Below are 16,375 nucleotides of genomic sequence, written 5' to 3' on the forward strand. Positions count from 1 at the left end.
GTAACCTGCTGTACTTTCTGGTGGTGGGATAAATTTTCCAACAGTCAAATGGTTTGTCCCCAAATATGTTACAGTGTCGACATTTGTCAATATTAGCACATTAATGTACTGTTGGTACTTAAATATTAAAGAAACTATTACAATATAAGAAAATGCAGAAAATATTTCCATTAAAAGGAAGCTGAATTTTTAAAATACATATATAATTTATTATCCATTGAATATATAGAATGCATCATGAAAACACAAAATAACCTGTAATATCACTGTTTTCAGAATAAGTAGATGGGAGTATGATTATTATTTAAGTCTGATAGAACAATAGGTTTATATTTTCTGGCTTATATTTTCTTTCTCATCTCCAATTTTATGCAATAGAATGAACTACTTTCACAATAAATGACATGCCCAGAAATAAGATTTTTGCCATCCTTCATATCTGGTTGACTTGTGACCTTTGTGACTTGTGACCTTTCTGTGGGATGATTTAGCCTCTCACTTCCCTTTTGCACACTGAAAACATGGTCTTCCCATTCCTATCTTGCCACAACATTGCAGGGGTGCCTACCTTAGCCCATGGGATATTAAGGAGGATTTTTTAAAACAAACATTTGGATTATGTAGAGGTCTGGCAAAAATGTAAATACTGGAGATACACCACAAAACTTTAGAGAAAGTATACACTCAGAAAGTTTATGAATGCCCTTCCTACTTTAAAGAACCCTTAGAGCTGAAGTAATGGCTGAAGTGATAGAGTGCTTATCTGGTAATTGCAAAAAAAAAAGTAAATAAGTAAAATAAAGAACTCTAATGAGAAACTTCATGTGCTTTGTGCGGTTGGTTTGGACAAGATAAGAGAATTGCTCATCAGCAGATCTATTCTCTAAGACATGAATTGGCATCATGGCCAAGAAGGATGAATTAAAGCACATACAGTAGTTCATGTATCACTCCTATGATTTCCTGCTTTCTCCAATGTTTGCAATTCATAAACCTGTCACTAGTTCTCTGTGTGCGATAAAATACTGCAATTTAGGAGACTATGACAAAGTGGGATTCATTGACTAATCCATTGCTTTGTATTAAAAAGAGAAATGTTATTTCTGAAGAAAGATCAGAGAATTTAGACTCATACACAACTAGTATTATGCTTGCTGAGTGACCCTGTTCAAGTCACGTAAGCTTCTAGTTTCTTCTTGTGGTTGAAGTAATAACAACTTCCCTGTGGATTCCAGGAGATAAAAATAAGCCATTTTATACAAAGTATATATTTGTGTAAATAAAACACAGCACTGATAATCACCTAGGTATCCACTTAGAAAACAATGGAAACAACCACCTGGAAATATTATTTCTTTTTGTATTCTTGTACCCCAAAACAGAGAAGTATGAAGAATGAATTAGTGATTTATGACAGGTATTTATTTGCTTCTCTGCATCTCTCATGGTGATGGGTAATTTCTTATTCTCCTCAAAGCAGTTTCCCTAAGTACTCAACTGCTGAGTAGGGAAGACTCACTCCATGAAAGTTGTCTAACTGATCTAATGAAAAGCTAGGAGCAAGATGGATGTCAAATGTGGAGTATTAGTCACGTGTAATAGGTTTATCATTGTTCTGGGAATTAGATGTTTATACTAAAAATAGATGAACTAGATATCCAGAGTATACTAATGGATCCTAGTCAGGGAATAGGAATGTTTCTTTGACTGTGAACATGTAAACCGAGAGCGAGTGAGAGAAAGCTACTATTACTTATTGTTTCCCTAGTGTTGGTTTTATATGTAGAAATTGAACTGACAACATCATAAGCAGGCCAGATACTTGGAAGTTCTAATTTAATTCAGCCACAGAAGCAGCAGCTGTGAGATGCCCAGTGAAACCTAAAAATACCACAAACGGGACCCAATTATTGAGCCACAGGGATTTGGAATTGTCAAACGTTAGGGTCAAGTTCAATTAAGTCACACATAGGAAGTCATGATTGACTTCATCAAGGACCAGCAAGATGAAAAGCAGTAAATAATCTGTCAGACCTACGAATGTCACACATGTACACACATACCTACACTCTATGTGACATCTTTGGGAACTAAAGACAACACATAAATATCATTACCATGGATATTTCTGAAAGTCTCTTTCAGCTCTGCTTGTTTTCAATTGTACTTTTTGCTCATCTATGAAAGAAAGTGCTGTTTAAATTGGTCAACAGTTATCTTTGTGGAAGTGCTATCATTAATCCTTCATGGGGTTTCTGGGATCTTCTCTTCCCTTTTCTGTATTCCTACACTCAGTTGTGTAATAGGTCTTTTTTTTTGCTTGAAGAATCTTTATCTATGCCTCTTACCTCTTTTTACAGAAACAAGGTCAGTTCTATGCCACAACAATCCCAGCATTTGACACACTACCCAGCACCTAGGCTTTGTGAGATATAATGGCTGTTGATGGTATAATCCATCTCTTTCTATTTTTCTCCCATTGCCATAATCCTCTTAATAGCTTGTTTAGATCCGTGTGATAAGCTACCTACTCTCTGTCTATACTCTTGCCTCAGCCAATTCATCTTCCTTATTGAGGTCAGTGTGATTTTCTTAAAATGCAAATTGGATCCTGTCACCCTCTGATTAAAATCCTTCTACAAATTTCCATTATCTTTAGGAGAAAAGTCCAACTTTATAGGAATGACATTTAAGGTACTACATGATTCAGTCTCTGTCCCTTGCTTTTCATTGTTGATCACTTTGTTTATTTAATTTCCTTTCCGCTCCCTTTCTCTAGCTCACTCAGAGTCTCATGGGTCAGCCACATTGAACAAATTGCAGCTCTCGGTGCCTTCCAAGGTTCCTACGTTCTTCATCCCTTTGGTTTGGCTGAGTCATCTTCCTGGACCTCAAAACCCTTTTTCTGATGAGCCTGAATATCATTTGTCCATTTTCCAAACTTAGATCAAGCCTTATCTTTTCTCTGAGGCACACCCTAACCCTCAGTTTGCAGGGCAAAACAACTCCTGTGAATCTTGTTGGTTTTCTATCACAGCACTTGTAATACCAGCCCCCCCCCCCCCCCTTACAATAATGGTTTCACCTATTCACATTCAGCTTTCCCTGACTACCCTCCTGAGTCATGTGATCAAACACTCAGTGAATTGATTTTGTACCACAGCACCTCATAGGTACAATAGAGATACCCAATAAATGTGCCAAATAACTCAAGATTTATTATTTATTTCTAGATAATGACTTTTTTGCTGAGACACAATTTAAGATCGTAGGCAAAGATAATGGTCTAATACAAACTAGTATTATTTTTGTATACAGTACCTGCTGACTGCTGTTCATTTTTGATGATGTAGAGATTAAGTTTTTCAATAGCCTCCTGAAAATGTAACAGGAACATTTTTCTAAAAGGCACATCTGAGTTCCAGATGGTGATCAGCAACATTTGTTGTTTGTGCTATAACATGAGGAATTCAGCATACAATACATAGTGGAGTAGCTGCCTAACTAAATTATATTAAGTTCACCACAGAGAATTTCTCTACAAGAGAGTGAATTGGCACCATATAAAAACTGGAAACAGTTGGCTTTTGTTCTCCAGTGCTAATGACAAAAACTCATAGTTTCTATCTATATCCTCACAAAGAAAACTTTGGTTTAAGAATGAACATCCAGGCATGTTGGTAGATTGAATATGCCCCTAAATTCCTTGCAGTTTCTTTTACAAAAAGGGAGAATGTATTATTCAAATTCCTACATCTCAGTTGTCTTTATTTGTGACATACTTTCACCAATAGAAAAAGGTGGAAATGGTACGGAATAGTGCCTGGGAAATTGAACTGTGTACACTCTTGGAATGAAAGATCACATGCAATGAGAGGCTCTGCATCCCAGAAACTGAAGCTGAGTTCTGGCCTCAACCATGGCAACTGATGTCAACTACAGGAATAAGTCTAAGCAAGAGCAAAAGAATCACCCAGCCGACTCACAGACGAGTTAAGAACTAATAAGGCACCATCACTTTAGGTCACTGTTAGGACACCTTTTTATGCACAGAGGCAGGTAATAGAGGTCTGAAAACAAATGGTAAGTTTTAGATTCCTTCTCCCAACAAACTAGAGGTATAAACAAACAGAATATCATTGTAGTAGTCCCAGAAATCCTGAATAGAAGCAACTTATTCCTAGCTTATTAGGACAAGCCACAGAAATATAAAAAGTTCAGCAAGCATGTACTCACCTATATTGATTTTGTAAATCTTAAATGCCTGGCAAGCAAAGATAAAATGCAATGCTAACTAAACCAACAGGAGGAACAGCTAGATGTTTTGAGGCTTTAAAAGTTAAAAAGTAAAAAGTTAGTTTAAATTTTTTGAGTAAGCAAAGATAGACTAGAATTTTGAGGGGGAAAAATACTACTCTGAAAGAAAATACAACAACATTCAGTAATCTCCCTACAGAATCTTCAAATGGAAATCGACTCGCCTTTAGCCTTGAACCAGAATTCTGGTTCATTCAGATACTCAATCTAGAAGGGGAAAAAATTCCATAAGAAAATTAAAGCTGCACAGTCTCAACTAGAAACTCTTTTAGAAAAATCTATCAGCTAGTTTTTCCTTATGCCACATAACACGCATTCAAATAAAGTTTAAATTTTCATCTCAGCTCTCTAGGAGGCATTTTCCTTTCATACTTACTTAGAATTAACCATAAATGCTTCCAAAACACACATGACACAATAAACTGTGTAGATGGTTTTGAATCTCAATCTGTTTATATGTCACATGTGTCCAAAGCCCAACAATTTACAAGGCAGTAGCACACATCAATTTCACACAATGCTATCCTCCCATATAACTAAGAGAAATGGAGCTCAATCAGTTAGTGAGTAGGTTAGTGAGTGAAGATTAGATAAAAAAGGATTGATATGTATTTTCTTATTAATCCATAAAAATGGATTATATAATAATGACACATTAATAACTATGTTTACACTCCAGGTAGGCAGCATTAGAATGATTTATACATAATGCAACACCCTCAATCCACGCCCAGTAACTCTATGATTATGTTATCTATACCCCTATTTTAAAGATAAGAAAGCTAGTACAGAAGCCACTGGATTAATTTGCACAGCTGTGATGACAAAATAGGAATCTGAGCCATTACAACCCCTCTACAGAGCATGTACTTTTAGTTACTGTGTGATCATTTTCTAGGAAAATGAGTAGTATTTATCACTTTAATAATGACAATAGTTTTAGATACTTTTTGGCCCACAAATCTATTTGGAATATTTTAGTAGCTCCAACACAACTGCTCACACAACTGAACAAGGACTGGCCTAGGTAAGATTTATACCCAAATAGGTGAGAAAGAGAGTTGATAGAGATGCTCTTAAAGCACACTATGAAAAAAATGGGATTATTGATAGCTTGATACCATTTTGAATGTGAGAATCCCAACTCAAATTCCTGGGGCCCCCCAAAGGCCAAATTAAATGGCTAAAGATGTATTTACTGATTGATTGCAAAGGAATTATTAAACACTTAAACTACAGCTTCTTACCTTTGTAACTGAATTGGTTTTGTGTCTTTCAAATGTGTCTTGAAGAGAGGTTTAGGTCAAGAAGAGATTAAGAACTAGAAAGGTACACATTGCCTTATGCATGTAACTGTAACCCCTCTGTACATCACTTTGACAAAAAAGAAATGGAAAAAAAAGAACTAGACAGTTGTACTGTCCTAAGCATGTGACTATTTGGGCACTCAGTAAACAAGACATTCTTTTTAATATTTGATTTTCCCTAATATTTATTTAAAAAGATAATCCAAAGTGAAAGAAATTGTTTTGAAATGTGTTTACTTAATCATCACCTTGCCTTACTTTATCACATAATAAAAAATAATGCTGGTAAAGTCATACATAAAATTCAGTTTACCAGAAGTTCTTAGAATTTTCATAATCAAGGGCTCTTTTAATACTACGAGACCATTCTCCCACAACAATATAAACAAAATACCTTTTTAGTTATTTTTCAATGGGCCAATGGATCTTAAAATTTATTAACAAAAACCTAGATTAAGCATATCCACTTTATTCTTCATCAAATAATGTAATTAGAGGTATAAATAATACATCTACTATATATTCATGTCTACTATGACAGTATGAGCAGGTGCACTTATAATAACTAGTATTTGTCTTATAGTTAATATTTACTATAATTGGTGACTGTATGACACATGTACTGCTCTAACCATCATCCTATATATTAGAGAATGAGTGAAAGAGGGATTTCTTTCCTCCGTGTCAATACAATGCCAGGTGTTGAAACTGAGGAGTCCAATTCCACAGATTCCACAGATCTCACTCTATGAATCTAACTAGCCCATTGTGAGTATATAATAAGTTGTTGTTATTATTTGTTTTATTTTTTGAACACAAAGGTGGAACTTGTGAGAAAATGCAGAGCAAATAAAAGAAACCTTTTTCTTGAATAAGGGAAATGGATTTTTTCCTTTGATTTAATAATTGTCTCTTTTGCTCTATGTGCTAATAGTTAGATAATGGATCTTGTCAACCACTCTATGTGTTCACCTCCAGCTGGGGACACATAACTTTTATTGTGGTCCATTAGCTGGCCATTAGAGGCCACAAGTGTGTCCCCTGACCCTCTGCCTCATATTATGCTGAAGAAAAAGAGTAGAAAATGTGGAGACAGCAGCTTTTCCAGTATCACAACTAACAGGGGCACCAGAGCCTCCTATATTGAGACCATTCATTTTCCTCCTGCTGTGAAGTCCATCATGCAAGACCGAAGGACAAAATTTAATCCTGGCCCCACTTTCTAGCTTTCCTCCTGACTCCATTGCCTCAAGATATCAAATCCAGCAATAGCCAAACTTTACTACAGAATATTTATATTACCTTTGTATTTTAACAAAAGCTTTCAACTGCTCATAAGCTTAATAAATGTGGCCAAATCACTGAAAACATTATATTCCTATTTTTACAAACATCACTGTCACTTAAAACTCAGTTTGTAATTTATATTTTTTGTTTGCCCATTTGCAAAAATGTTACAATGAAGTACTTGCACAAAGTGGTTACAATTCCATAAGTCAGGTTATACGCACAGTGCATCCTGGTGTTTGTCACCCCTTCCATCACTCTTTCCCACTTCTCCTATCCCTGCCCTCCAGCTACATGGTTTAATTCTTACATAATGTACACTGGCTGTAGTGACTGCATTTGCACACTCTTCCTCCCTCCATCTGTGTGCCTCTCTATTACCACACCACTTCCAAACAAGTTTCCACTTCCTGGTATTCTTTTTTCCTTCCCTTTTAAAATAGAATAGATGTTTCTGAGAGATTAAGTCCTTTATTGTATATTCCAATTGCAGTTCCCCTTATATTTTTTCAGCAAACATGAATAGACTTTGTTCTCTCTTTTCCTGCCCATTTTTTTTCTCCTCCAATATTCCTGTTCTCCTCTGAACTCTTTCTGAAAAGTACCTACATGACTAAAAACTGTTTTGTTTTCTTAAAAATATAAAATTTATATGTTTGATAGTAGATAAATCAGTGGAAGATGTTGATAAGGCCTCTAGAGTCTTCAGTAAACTGGAAGAGATCATGGTGAGTTGTTCTTGTTGATGACCCACTGCTTGTGAATCACAGAGTTTTAGCTATCAGTTAGCAGGATAATCAGTAGCCTTATCCAGTAAACTGTTATGCATTTCACTGAGAAATCACTTCCCAAGTCTATAACCCCAGCAGACTACATCTATTTGACCAAATTGACAGGGAGGTGGGAGAAAGTGGGTGGAAAAAAATCAGATTATTTTCCTCAACCGTTAACAAACGTATTTGTACAGAGGTTAAATCTCTACTAAAGGGGAAATTCAGCCTTCCAATAGTTTCCTAGGCCCCGTTGACACATTCGTAATACCTCATGGAACCCAAGAGACCATAGAACTAGAATCTTGTATCTGACTGACGCTGGAATCAGAGGAAGCTGAAGATATGTTCTCATATGGCTTAAAAGAAATGGGATTTTAAAAATGAAAGGAGGTTTCTATCCCATTCAGAGAAATATAGAGTGGGATGGATTCCAGTGAGTAGCCTGTTCTTTGAAGACACAAGTCTTTGATCTGCTCCCAAACACCAAGAAAGCAATTACTTTAGTTCTAAGTATATAAGGTCTTAATTATGAAAATCTTGAATGCTGGAAGTTAGACTTGAATTTCCTGGCAGTGCATTGACCATACTGGGTGCTAAGCCAGCCATTGTCATTGTCATAATGGGAGATTTGTTTTAGTAATACTGATAAGATTAATTATAAAATGACTTGGGAAGAGAGACTTGTGATGAGAAGGCTGATAAAAAATGATTTTATATTTTTGTCAAAAAGAACTAATGGAGATCAGAGCTGGAATGGGACTGAGTGATGGAGAAGCTATGGTAATTTGAACAACATAGTTCAGACAGAAGAAAGGAGGTTTTTCCCAGATGCACAAGTAGGAAAGGAATGCTCAAGCTAACATTACTATTTCTGGTTTGGTTAGATTGAAGATGAGTAAAGTAGTGTTACTCACGAGTAAGGAACATAAGAAAGTTTGGTAGAAACAAAATAAATAAAACTTCAAAGTATTTAAGTTTGAAGTCAATAGAATATCCAAAGAGAAGTATCTGAAGCACTCAGAGCATATTCTAGAGATTGAAGAAAGAGGTAGATTTAAGAGTAGAATCTTAGACTCGTAATCATCAGAGAAGACCGTATATGGAAACGACAGAGGGCAAGCACAGCTGCATAAGCAACGTCTACACTTGGGGGAAAGGAAGCAAAAGAAGCCAGAGAAGAGAGAGTAGATTGGAGAAGTACAAAGATGCTTGGCAGAGGATGGGGGAAATGGTCTCTTCAAACATTTGTAAGAAACATTTTTGTCTACAAGATGAAAATAAAGTCTATTTTTTCAATGTTTTTTGTTAGAGAATTAGAACATTCAAGAATATTTTCCAAAAATGAGAGGAGGATTAGGCACCATGAAAAGGCTACTGGTAATTTTTGAAGAATAATTTTAGTAGCAAGAAGATGACAGGAAGCAGACTACAAAAGAAGCAAGAATAACCAGAGAAGAAATAAGGACATGGGATATAGATTTCTTTATTTGTAAAGAAAAATCTATTGGGTGGTTTGGCAATGACTTAAGGGAGAGGAAGAAAATGGCTGTTTAAAGGGTAATGAGGAGAAAGTGATTTTATTTACTTGTTTGTTTACGTTACGATGAGGAAACTTGAGCAGAGCTGAGAGTCATAGGATCATTGGACAGGAGATGATGTAGATGAAATGAGAGGTTCTTGAGAAGGCAAGGTTATGAGCAAGATACCTGGGAGTGGGCCAGGCCACAGATGACCTTGGAGAGAAGGACACTTTGTGAAACAAAGAGTCATTCTGGGTATTCATTTGGCTCTTCTTATATATTAGGTACTACCCTCTCCAATAAAAGACTAGCCTAAAGAAAATGTCAGCTCTGGTGGTGAAACTCACAATCAATCAAGGTTAAAATATAACAGGGGGATAAGGGAGGACTCAACTGAGAATCTGACCTGGAGATACACTTGGAAGATGTAGGAAATGAAGTCAGGTCAGTGGCATAATGAAAAGAATCTAAGACAATAACTGTCTTCTGTATTCAAGGGGGCCAAGTAGCTACAAAAAGGAGGGCAGGATATGAGATTAAGTAGGAAATTGTGGGTTATGTTAAAGACTTGAGTTTCTTTTTCTGAATGAAATATCAATATACTAGACTTTTAAAGACAAAAATGAATCACATTTTAATTGGACCCCTTTCTCCTGGGCTCTGTGTTGGAATAAATTATAGAGGAAAAAGGCAATTAAGAGAGTGTGACAATCAATAATCCAGGTGTGAGATGATGATGACTTGGATTAGGTGCTAGGAGTGGTGGTGGTGAAAGGCGGTCAGATGCAAGATAAATACTGAAAGTATGTTGGACAAGTTTCACTCATAGATGAGATATGGGATAGGGCTCAAGGATGATTCTGGTACTTTTGGTGTGAACAATGAGAATGATGGAGCTTCCATTTACTGAGATGGATGTGATTATACATGAATATGGATTAGGGAAGAGGTGAGGGCACAAAAATCCATTTGGGGAATAAGATTTGAGATGACTATTTCAAGTAAGCAATTCTATATATAAACCTGGGATTCAAAAATAGCTTTAAACTTGGAAGCCATCAGTATTTGGGTGCTATTTAAAGTTAAGAATGAATGAAATCACCAAGCGAGCAAGTAAAGAATGAGTGAAATCACCAAGCGAGCAAGTATGGTTACAAAGAGCTGAGGTCTAAAGATCTAATCCGAAGCACTTGTTTGATGTGGAAATCCTTTTGTGTCTTAACTCTTGGAGCTTGGTTCCTTGCCATTGGGTGGTGACATAGTTCTCTGTAGATAACTTCTTTATTTGTTCCTACCACAAGACTAGAAACAACTTGAGTTGATTTGGTTAACCATTATATACAAAAAGACCAGCCTTATGCCTGGTGCCTAGTAAGAACTCAATAAAAAATTTTATTGACTTAGTGAATGAAGTTGAAGAGTCAGGCTGGGTCAAAGAGGAGGAATGAGAGAAGGAGTTAGAGAAAAGCCAACATGTTCAGGCTAAAGATTCTCGGGCTTTCAGACCAAAACCCTTTTCTTTATCCTTAACATAAGCCTTTTGTCTGCTTTAAATATCATTTTTTTAACCTTTCTGTCTCAAATATATTTCTTGACTTACACACACACACACACACACACACACACACACACACACACACACACTGCTCAACTCTAATTACCTTTTTCCCTAATTATTACTGTAGCTGACTTCTGCCCCCATCAGAACTAATTTCCTATCGCATTGAATCTCATTTTGATCTATTCTTCTGAAACTATTTTCCTCAGACATTACTGAATCTTAATTTTGACAAGCCAGTTTTAAATGTGTCAGTGCAATTTCCTGATGTATACAGAACATGTATACTTTGATCTGAAGTTTTGAATACAATTAAATTTCAAAAATACTGTGTAAAAGCTAAGTGTCAGTGGCTCATGCCTATACTCTTAACTACTAAGAAAACTGAGATCTATCTGATGATTAATGTTCAGAGTCAACCTAGTGAGACAAATCTGAGAGAGTCTTATCTACAATTATTCTTTAAAAAGCCAGAAGTGGAAGTATGATTCAAGTGGTAGATTGCCAGGCCTTGAGTTCAAGCCCTACTATTCCCATCAAATTTTAAAACATCTATGTAAGTACTAAAAATTAATTATTAAACTAATTTTAAAATGTCTTTATAGTTCAAATGAAGGTCATTAAGAAAATTATTTGCAACGAAAGGTCACTTTTGTAAACTAGAGAGAAAAATAGGCTTTTAAAATTAATGCAATTGTTTTGAAATCCAGTAAGAAATTTTTAGAAAATATTTGAACTTAAATTTCCATAGCCTGACTTATATCAATAAAATTAAAAATTCCAACTCTGCTTCTTTGCCTGCTAATGTTGTTTTTTAGTAAGAAAAGATTACTTGATTTAATACTTTGCAAATTTTAAGATGAATTACCATATTAAAAAATCCTAACCTATTCCTGAAAACAAAAAGCAAAATATGATGTAGTGATTCAAAACCTGACTACAAGTTATTTGCATTTCTTTGGAAAGCGGAGCCTTGAGCAGGGGCTGGTTTGCTGATTTCAAGGGTAGTAAGAAAAAGAAAGTGGACATGAGTGTTTGACTTGAAGATGAGATTAAAAAAAGGCCCTGTGGCTTCCTCCTGGCTCTATTTCCTGAACGCTACGGAATTGCAAACAGCATTCCTGTTACAGTTGGCAGGTACCAGGCAGGTGTCATCTGAGAAGTGGCAAGGTTAGCCTCACAGACCTTCAGATAACTATAGATGCTTTGATGTCTTATATGCACTCGGTACCAGAAACACCCAGCAAACACACAAAGAGGACCCAGTATAAATTCTCTATAACCTCATGATAGAGTTATGAAAAAATACTGAGCTTTTCTAGAGAAATTATGCTTCCTACCTCTTCTTTGGTTTTAAAATTGTATTTAGTCAATATGCTGAAAGGAGATGCTGACATAAAGGGAGAATGGAATTTGTGTTGTTCAGAAAAGTGACTGCTCTAAGTCTAAGTCTTTTTTTCTGGGGGGAGGGGTGGTGGTGGTGGTGGTGATGATGATTAAGACTTGAACTCAGGGCCTGAGGGCTTCCCTGAGCTTTTTATTGTGTGTGTGTGTGTGTGTGTGTGTGTGTGTGTGTGTGTGTGTGTAAGGCTAGTGCTCTACCACTTGAACTACAGTGCTACTTTTGGCTCCCCCGCCCCCTTTATTGTTAAAGTGAAGTACAGAGGGGTTACAGTTTCATATGTAAGGCAGTGAGTACATTTCTTGTTCAACTTGTTAGCTCCTCCCTCATCACCCCCCTCTTCTCCCCTCTCCCCCTCCCATGAGTTGTACAGATGGTTTACACCAAATGGTTTTGTAAGTATTGCTTTTGGAATTGTTTGTCTTTTTATCCTTTGTCTCTCAATTTGGGTATCCCTTTCCCTTCCCTAATTCTAATACACATATATACAGTATCCAGGGTACTAAGATGAGATACAGTGATAGTGGGGGTAAGAAATTTTTTGGAGATAAGAGTCTTGTGGACTTTCTTGCCCAGGCTGGTTTCAAACCACAGTCCTCCAATCTCAGCCTCCTGAGTAGCTAGGATTACAGGCGTGAGACACCAGTACTGGCTGTAAGTCATCTTTGTGAGACGTATCACCCAGATCTTCCCAAGCTATGTGTGCTCTGCACATGGCTTTCATGTCAAGAGCAGGAGGTATGTGCATAACTTTTCAGAGGTCCTGCCACACCCCTTGGGCAATGACCAACTGGTTCTATGGCAAGTTGATAGTGTGCATTCCTCACCCTATAGACAGGGAAGGTTGCTTCAAAGCCCCTTTGTCAAGCCAGGATCAAGGTACTCAAAGGCAAGGAGATGTCTATCTCATGCTGGACAAGTAGAAAGCTGGATGATATTGTACAACTAAGCACACCCAGGTTGATTCCCTAAGTTAGGCCAAAGAGGCCCAAGTAGATTCTTACAGTTTGGTCCAAAGTAAGGCAGGAATGTGCTGGGTGTTAAGTAGGCAGAGAGGAAGATGTTTGATATTTTTCAAAAATAGCACTCACATTGAGAGGTAGTCAGGAATGAGTTCTGGTCTATGACAGGCCATGTTAAAGACAGTAGCCCAGTTACTCAACTAGAAGGTAGAAAACAAAGGAAACAGAGGGCTATAACTTGGAGCAGTATCCATAACTTAAACAGAGCATCATTCTTCCCTTCCTTCCTTCCTTCCTTCCTTCCTTCTTTCCTTCCTTCCTTCCTTCCTTCCTTCCTTCCTTCCTTCCTTCCTTCCTTCCTTCCTTCCTTTCTTCCTTCAGGAAATTACCACGAAGGGTAAGAAGAAGGGTCAGAAGAAACATTCAGAAGCAGAGATAATGCATACTACAAATTTTAGCCTGATCTCTGTGGTCCTCGCATTGAAAAACAAAAATGATCCATGTCCTAAATGTCAGAGTGTGTTAGGTAGTGTAGAAAAACAAATGCAATGTTTACAGAGTAGAATACAATCTTTATGAGGCAACTTTTTTTTTTTTTTTTTGCCAGTCCTGGGCCTTGGACTCAGGGCCTGAGCACTGTCCTTGGCTTCTTTTTGCTCAAGGCTAGCACTCTGCCACTTGAGCCACAGCGCCACTTCTGGCCATTTTCTATATATGTGGTGCTGGGGAATTGAACCCAGGGCTTCATGTATATGAGGCAAACACTTTTGCCACTAGGCCATATTCCCAGCCCCAGAATACAATCTTTATATCTGTTTGGTGATCATAGGTCTATTGTTGCTGTGTGGCATGAATGGAGCTACTAGAATTTTCTCCTACTTCCTTGGAACTAGCAGAGTACTTTCTTCAACTCTACCTGCATGAACTGCAGACTACTTTCTTCTCAGTATGTTTTTCTTTGTTCAGGGACACTGGTTCTGAATCTTAATGTGGCATTAATCTCTCTCTACATCCTCACAGCTACAATTTTGGCATCATGAATCCACGTTTTGAAAGGTTGACACAAATTTTTAGTAGTTAATTTATGTAATGGGTAATATGTCAGGAGCAAGACAAGAAAGCAAGAACTTCAGTTCTGGCCCTGGGATGTCACTTCACTAATACTAAAGTAGTTCACTAAATCAGAACTCTTCATAAGTGGGGAGCTCAGCATGTTCAGTGATATATCTAGAACAGCAGAATAAAGTTTTCTGACTCCAATCTACACAGTTCATTGTAGTTCTAGAGTCCTTCCATTAAAAAATGAAAGACAAAAACCCTAATTTTGACCCTGTACCAGTATCATTTCCAAATGCATCAAAGACTTAGAAGTAAAAGCAGATAGCCTGAAAACATTGCAGAAAGGAATAGGAGAAATTAGGGCTCCTTGGCACAGGTCAAAACTTTCTGAATAAAGATGCAGAAACACAACAAATCAAAGAAAGTTTAGACAAATGGGATTGCATCAAACGGCAGAGCTTTTGCACTGCAAAGGATATAGCTTACTAGATAAACAGAAAGGCCTCAGACTAGGAGAAGATCTTCACTGGCCATATAACAGACGGGGGCCTCATCTAAAATATACTTAGAACTCAAAAAATTAAGTTCCCCCAAAACAAATTCTCCAAGAAACAACTGCCCATTAAATGGGCTAAAGTCTTAAAGAGAGACTTGCTGAAGAGAAAATGAGAATGGCCAAGAGGCATATGAAGAAGTGCTCGACATCACTGGCCATAAAAGAAATGCAAATCAAAACAAGATTGAGATTCCACCACACCCCAGTAAGAATGTCCATTATCAAGAAAACTAATAACAACAGATGCTTCCAGGGATGTGGTCAAAAGGGAATGCTACTACACTGTTGGTGGGAGTATAAACTTATTCAACCACTCTGGAAAGCAGTATGGAGATTCCTCAAAAGGCTAAATGTAGAACTCCCCTATAACCCAGCAACCCTGATTTTGGACATATACCCAAAGGATTACAAGCAAGATCACACTAAAGCTACTAGCACAACTATATTTATCACAGCACAATTTACCATGGATAAAACATGGAACCAACCCAGATGCCTCTCAGTAGATGAAAGGATCCAGAAAATGTACATACACACAATGGAATTCTGTTTCTATCAGAAAATGACACTGCCCCATTCATGAGGAAATGGAAAGATTTAGAAAAAAATCATACCAAGTTAAGTGAGCCAGACCTGAAGAAACATAGACTGTATGGTTTTCATCATTGGGAATAATTAATACTTGTCTAGGATAGTCCCAGCAGATGATCACAATCGCTCACCTAAGATGATACTAAGCGAAATGAACTCCAAGTTTTGGAAATAAGTGGTTTAACACTATAGTTGTTATTTTCAACATCCATATGCTGTTTTCTTTTGTCTTTCTTCCCCATGGTTTTACCCCTGATGTCACTGAAACTGGCTTTAGTACAATGGGTATTGTGCGTACATTTATGGGAACTAAAGAAGGGGAATACCAAAATGGAAAGACAAAGTGAAAAAGGCAAACCAATGCAACAGGAACACTTACAAGACAATATGTTGTAAAGCAACTGTACAACTGGGGGGGGGGGGAAGGAAGGTGGAAGAAAAAGAAGAAAGGAGGTAACAAGTTTGATAAGAAATGTACTCACTGCCTTATATATGAAACTGTAACCCCTCTGTACATTACTTTCACAATAAATAAATTTTTCAAAAAGAAAAAAAACACCTATTTTTGACTTCATATGTTCAAAGGATTGTAATAGGTATTAAAAGAAAACCAAGTAAATTCCTTCCTTCTTTCCTCTGCCCCTATGGACCCATGTCCCTTTTCCCTCCCTTTCATTCTTCTTCTCTTTCTTCTTCCTTTCCTTTGTTTACTCTGCTTGTATTTAATAGCACCTACTCACACAGGCTCACAATGGCAAACAAGAGCAATCATCATTCTCTGTCATGGAGTTTACAGTTCTTTAAATGTAACAGACAATAATCACAGAAACAAATACAAAATCACCACTGTGATAAATGTTGTAAAGAAGTATGGAATTATGAAAACACATATTATAGGGATTTCACATATGAGAGACAGAAAAGTTTGTTCTAAGCTGGGGATGTAGCTCAGTGGTAGAGTCCAACACTATGAGTTCAATATCATCACTGTAATCAAACAAAAGCTTGATCTAGGCAGGATGCCGGTGGCTTATGCCCATAAC

Source organism: Perognathus longimembris, chromosome 3, assembly GCF_023159225.1.
Source record: "Perognathus longimembris pacificus isolate PPM17 chromosome 3, ASM2315922v1, whole genome shotgun sequence".
NCBI lineage: Eukaryota > Metazoa > Chordata > Mammalia > Rodentia > Heteromyidae > Perognathus > Perognathus longimembris.